The following is a 7,047-nucleotide window of genomic DNA, read 5'->3' as shown; positions in this document are numbered from 1 at the left end:
CCAGAAGTGTCACCTTTTTCTCTCCTGGACCTTTGCTCCTCCTTGAATCTCCTTTGGGAATAATATGCTGCAACAGCAGAGTTCACTGAATGAAGTCCACTCTTTTTCCCCAGCTACCCATGGGAACACTAGCATTTTGGATTCCAACCACACATCACCACAGGTGGCCAATCTACTTTGGGCACCATCTGCAATGTCTCGTCATGATGCTCTTGGAGCTGCTGTCGGGCTGAGGGATAACCTGGAGTTCTCTGGCACTCCTTCAGTGTTCTGTCGGAGTTTCGCTTAATTCCCACCCCACAGCATGATGTCCCCTGACACTAAGCCCTTCACAAACACAGGGTGATTCAGCTCAGCACCAGATTGTTCTCTCACACGCCAACAAAAGACAGGAGTAACTCCAGAGAAGTCCATGGTATTAAAGAGGGTTAAGAGAGGAACCAGGCTCATAGAGTATTAACAGGCCACATTTGGTGCAGGCATACGGGGGTATAACTCCAGTGAATTCTGGAGAAGTTAGCCTGCTATTATTCATATTGTGATAGTGCTAGGAGACCCAGTCAGAGACCAGAACCCTGCTGTGCTAGGTGCTGTACTAACACAGAAGAAAGAGGCTGTCTCGGTCCCGAAGAGCACACAGTCTAAGAAATAGGGACTGGAGTCTTGAAAGGCAAATCCGTTCATTTCTGCATTCCTTGACTCCTTGTCTAGTCTTCCATCATTCTGCTGATCTCACGCTCAACACCAGCTCTTTCTCACACAGATTTTTTTAAATCTGTGGGAAGGATCCTAGGATTCTAGCCTGGGTCTCAGGAAACCTGGTTGCAAGTCCCTGCTCTGCCACATACTTCCTGTATGACCTTGGGCAAGTCATGTAGCTTCTGTGCCCAATCTGTAAAAACAGGGATAACAGCACTGCCCTACCACACAGGGGGGATGTGAAGACAAATACATTTAAAAAGACGGATGCACTACTTCAGTAATGGGAGAGGGCTAGAGACAGACAGGTGAAAATAATCCAGTACATTATAATAAACAAACAATCAAATGAAAGGAGACGCAGTAATCCTGATTCAGCCAGTGCAGAGCCTCAGCATCTTCCCTAATGCTCACAGAGCTCATGGGGGAGATGCGTAGGGGCCCACACAATCTAGAGGGCAGGGGGATAGTGGTGCTGGAGTGGTCTGGCGTGCTGCTCTGGCACCTGAAATCCGTTCCAGCACTTGGCACATGGAGTCACACCACCAATCAAATTTAGCCCCACCACTCCTCTATAATACCAGATGGAAGGGCAGCTGGACTGAATTTCAGTGGTGTTGCAACCCTGTGCATCAGGTCACAACACCAGTCAAATCTGGCCGGCCTGCCAACGCTCCCTTTCTGCCATTCACATGCACGGCTGCACAGCAGTAACTACTTTATGCGTTCGGAAGCGCGGCTGGCACCTGCATTCCACTTCACCAGCCAGGCCCTCCTGCTGGATTGCCCTGGCCTCTCTCGGTGCTGCAGGAAGCCTGGAGCCGAGGGGTAAGGAACAGAGCCGTGCTGGAGATGGAGGAGACAGTGCAGCTGGGTCTCGCTCCACCTGCTGGAACCTGTGGGAGCTGCTCTTGGTGCTGGAGACAGGCAGGATGCATCCAGCCAGCAGGGAGGATAAGGAGCAGGATGGGGGAGGTAGGGGTCAGGGCACAATTTAGATAGGGTGGGAGTGGGACAGGGCACTTGTTTACGGTCCCATCCCAGGGTGCATGGAGCCGGCTGCAGAGAGGCTGTTCCCTGCCACTGGTAACAGCATCCAGGGGCTGGTGGTGCTGAAGCAAGCTCCTGGCTGCCTGGTCCAGCAGGGAGCTGCAGCAGGAGGAAGGATGTGGAGAAAAGGAGCCCGTGCCATGGTTGGAGCCAGGGTACCCGGTCCATGTGCTCAGGGCTGAGCTGGCAACTCCACCCCAGGAGTGCGGGGAGGAAGCAGGATCAGATGAGGGGGACAGAGAGGGGTTGGATTTTGGAGATTCTTTCGTGCATGACAGATCAGTTGAATTGGCATGTTTGATGGAAATAAGAGTTGCACTCATTAAAATTTGAGGGAGGGGGCCCCCACAATAAAAACCAGCACGGGCCCATCTTTCAGTTCCAACCCCGCTCCAGCCATTGAAATTGCACTTCAAAGCTTTGGTCACACTTCACTTGGATTACACTTCACTCCACTGCTCCCCAAAGGCTCTGCAAGGGCTTATTTCACAGACAACTGCCCATGTGGCATCAGATTGGAACAACACACCTAATTTGTCAGCTCCATGGCCCTGTCTGTCTTCTGCCCTAAGAACGCTGGAAGGCACAAGAAAGAAAAGAGTGAGAACTCCTATAGCTCAGCCATTCTTACTCCCATCACATGGTCATCTTCTGAATTTGAAAACAAGCTAACCGTGATTTTCCCAGGTGGCATGGAACAGATGCAGAATAGTTCAGAAAGGAACTGAAAGAAACTGTTTTAAGAAAGGTGTATTAAAGAAGTTCTGCAAATAGATCCAGTAACTGTGACCCAAATGTTGAGGCTGTTATGCCGTAAACTCCCCTCAACACCAAAGAGTGTTTTGTTTGAGTCAGGACCAACTAGAATCTTAAGCCTAAGGATTTGGCCCTGAGAATCCATAGGAAAATGATGCCACTGCAACTCTTCAAAACATCTTTTAAAGTAATGTATGTTTGTCTTTTGAAATCAATGTATGGAAAGCTCTAAGCAATGCCATGGGACAGCTCTGCCAATCCAACATGAAAATCCTCAACTAGCAGATGATGGCATTCGTACATGGATGACAGAAACCAGGCGGAATAACTGGTCCAGGAAGACCTACCTGAATGGAGCAGTGCAACATTCCAGTGACTTCTTGCAACATGCTGTTTTGAAGCAATGTGGAAACTTTTAGGAGCTAAGTCATTTTTCTCATAGGGCAATTTCCCTCTATGCAAAAGTTCCCTCTACACGGGAGACACATTGCAGGATGTAATGCACTGAAAGAAGAAGACTGTCCTTCAGTTTCACTATAAACTAGAGATGAGTCTCAAACCAAAATCCTCGAGCTGAGCATCCCCGAAGTTTGGGGACGTTTTGATCTGGATCCAGTCTCATTTCTAGAATGGGTTAAACCAAGACACTTGAACTTTGGGGAAATCTGGATTGGAATCCTCATCTGAAGTTTGCATTGTTTGGTCCTATCTCTGCTATAGTTTCAATATATCTGTGCTCTCCATGAGTAGATTCCATTCTAATTCAGCTGTCTCCTCAGATGCAGGGATGATCTCAAAGATGTCCAGTAAGCAGCACTATATACTAGACATTTATTTACATGGAAATGACAATGAATCTCTACCCGTCTGAATGCACTGAGCGAGAGGAGCAGTGCTGTCCTGGGCATAGTGCAAGAGTCTTTGAGTCACAATTCCTGGGTTCCATTCCAGAACTTACTAGTGCAGGGGTGGGAAAATTACAGCCCATGGGCCTGATCTGGCCCGCCAGCCATTTTAATTTGGCCCTCGAGCTCATGCTGGAGGGCAGGGTCTGGGGCTTAGCCCACTCTGGTGCTCCAGCCAGGGAGCAGGGTTGGGGGCTGCTTCACGCGGCTCCTGGAAGCAGTAACATCGCCGTCTCCAGCTCCTACACATAGGGGCAGCCAGGGGACTCTGCTCTGCATTCTGCTCCCGCCCCAGGCGCCACACCAGCAGCTCCCATTGGTCAGGAACCGCGGCCCATAAGAGCTGCAGGGGCAGCACTTGCTGACGAAGCAGCATGCAGCAGAGCCACCTGACCTCGTGGCCACATAGAAGCTGTAGGTGGGACAAGCCGCTGCTTATGGGAGCTTCTTGAGGTAAGTGCCGCCTGGAGCCACACACCTTGTCCCAACCCCCTGTCCCAGCCCAGACCACCCTCCAGCACCCCGAACCCCTCATCCCAAGCCCCACCCCAGAATCTGCACCCCCAGCCGGAGCCCTCCCCCTCCCCCCCACACCCCAACCCCCTGTCCCAGCCCGGAGCCCCCTCCTGCACCCTGAACTGCTCATTTCTGTCCCCACCCTGGAGCCCTCACCCCCAGAGCCCTCACCCCCTCCCACACCCCAACTCCAATTTTGTGAGCATTCATAGTCTGCCATATAATTTCTATACCCAGATGTGGCCCTCGGACCAAAATGTTTGCCCATTCCTGTATTAGTGAGTCACTGCAAGACTATAAGCCAAACTCAGCTAATTTTTCAGAAGTGTTCACTACTTTTGTCTGCTTCAGTTCTTGAATGCCCAACTTGAGACATCTTGGTTCCAGTTTGCTCTTCGTAACGCATGCAAATCAGTCAAGGGAATTGCACTTGTGTTCAACTAGTGTGAGAGGAGAACTAGGCTTCTCGTGCTCTAAAGGGAAGATTTCCAGAAGCAGTCAGGCTCCTAAGTGTGTCTTTGAAAAAATCAACCTCAAGGTCAATGGGAACTTTGGTGCACTGTACCTCTGAAAAACAGGAATAAAGCTCTAAAGATGGCACTGAGAAAAGGAGGCATCCAAAATCAGTGACTACTTCTGAAAATTGTCCTAATCTCTCCAAGCCTCACTTTACCAAGCTGCAGAATGGGCACCAATCCTGTTACCCAGCTCCCAGGTACACTGCTTGTAAAGGCAATCTGTAAAATTAATTAAGATCAGATTCCGAACACTGTGGTTAGGTCTGGAAGAATTTGTTTAGTTTGTTTGTTTGAATAATTTCCAATGATAATATCAATGTTTATTTGTAAGCATTTTTCCTATTTTTATTTATTTAAATTTGTAAAATGGTGGGTCACACAATTATTTAATGACAGTAGACTCCATCAATCAAACTCCAATCAGTTCAAGCACCATTTTTCTTACTTCATCTGTAAATTTTGATGATCATCAATGGCAGTTTGCACATGTACAGTGAAATCAATGTTTAATGATAAAAATCGAATCCTTCCAAGTTTAAGTGTGGTATAGCAGTATCAAGTATTACACTGCTGAATGACAAGACAGCAGGTCCCAAGGTTTGGGCTGCAGAAAACTGGGAAGAGTGTACACAGTTGCCCCTTTACTGTACAGCAGATAGTTCCATTCAACTAGGAACAGTCCCCCAGGCTCCTGGGATTGGTGTCCACAAGAAAAGCCACAGACAATCGGAAATGGGGAAGAAACATAAGCTACGCAGGATGAGAAAGGAAAAAAGCAGGCAGAACCTTTAAGAAAAAAAGCAAGCTTCTCAAATGATGGGAATCATTTGCTGACCATCAACTGGATGCACAGTGCTCCGCAACGCATAAAGGAGATACGGACACAGACCTCAAGGGACTTTCATCCAAGCAGCACAAACTGTGCGATCTTGCCTGGGAGCTAACCCGTGCTACCATGACTTCACTGCTATTGTGAGTGGAGCTAGCTGGATCAAAGCTAGCCCAGGTGTATCTACGTGTGCAGCAGTCCCACTCTGACTGCAGAGTCTGCTTCATTTATGCAGTGAGATGTATTCTCTGCCAAACAAAGCCTATAACAACCTGCACTGCTATAGCTCATTCCGTCCAAGGATCTGCGGGAATTTACAACTATGAATGAACTAACCCTCAGAGCACTCCGGAAGGTTATCTTCCATTTTCCCCACCCCAAAGAAGACAACCACATGATAGCTTAGGCCCCTGGCAGGGCTGGAACCCTGCAAGCTGCCGTGGTTACTGACCAAGTATTAAGCATGTTGGGGAGGGGGGGGAGCATACAAGCCTTGTTTAGAACCAACCAAGGCAGACCATTAAAAGAGTAGATGAACCCACCAATTAACAGCAGAGTTGGTTGGGGATTTTTTGACAAACTGTGTTTTCCTCACCCAAAACTGCCAATTAGCCAAAACCAAAACTGTTTGTGAAACAGGGACAATTTCAACAAATCTCCCAACTCAAAACATTATTGGGGGGTGGAGGGGAACCCTGAAATGGTAAAAAAAGAAAACCCCACCATTTTGACATTTTCTAAATGAAAAGTTTCAGCATTTGTTTTTAGTGGAAACAACTTTTTGTTTTGAAATTTTAGTCAATTTAGACTAAACAAGAAGGTTAAAAAAGTTAAATCAAAATGAAACGTTTCAAAATTATCGGAAAAAAGTTTTGATTGACCCGAACCCATTTGGGGGGGGGATTTCCGGTTTGTGAAAATTCTCAATTTCAACTTTCTGCCCTATTTTGAGATAGGAAAAGTTTTTAATATCTCAAAGATTTTCACAGGTGCTGTTTCCCATCATTCAACTTTCAGGTCCTCTTCATCTGTTGCACGTTAAAATCACTGAATCTAGCTGGATTGCCATATTAGGCACTTGGTTCCCCATCTGTAAAATGGGGCTAATCATACTGCATTTGTCCTACCCTGTCTGTTTAAACTGTAAGCTCTTTAGGTCAGGGGCTGCAGATATGTGTTTGTACAATGCCTAGCCCAACGAGTCTTGGTTAGTCAAGAGCAGACCTGGGCACAAAATCTGTATCTCCCAGCTCTCAGTTCTATGCACCAGCCCTCAGATAAAACCTTCCAAAGATTTTTCTCTCCGAGAGAGAGGACTTTAGTCCTCAGAAGAGGAGGAGTGGAATTTCTAATTCAGCTGAAGCAGTGCAGTGCAGATTTTGAATCCACTCTCTTCTGCGAGCTGAGGTCGACAATGTGATGCCAATAAAACTTTAATATTCCCTGTTCGGATATGTTTGCTTTTTTGTAAACAGAGACACAGAATTTTTCTTGGCCATTGCTGCCGCTCACAGCTCTGTGGACTGTACCCTTTAAGCATTTGCTCCCAGGTGATTTGGATCAGGATATACCAGGAAGTTTGCTTTTCGCTGCCTCAGTCAACGAGTGGGTGTGTAAACACTGACCAATTTCAGTACAGGTTCGACGCCTTTAAATGGGGACTTTCACGTTAGTCAGACTTTAAAAACCACATCGTATTTAAACAAAAAATCCATTTCCCTTTCCATCAGCTGCAGCAGCCACGGAATATATTTTTGTTTGAACAAGTGGGTCC

This window comes from Gopherus flavomarginatus, chromosome 5 (assembly GCF_025201925.1).
Source record: "Gopherus flavomarginatus isolate rGopFla2 chromosome 5, rGopFla2.mat.asm, whole genome shotgun sequence".
Taxonomy (NCBI): domain Eukaryota; kingdom Metazoa; phylum Chordata; order Testudines; family Testudinidae; genus Gopherus; species Gopherus flavomarginatus.
This window is presented reverse-complemented; position numbering follows the sequence as displayed.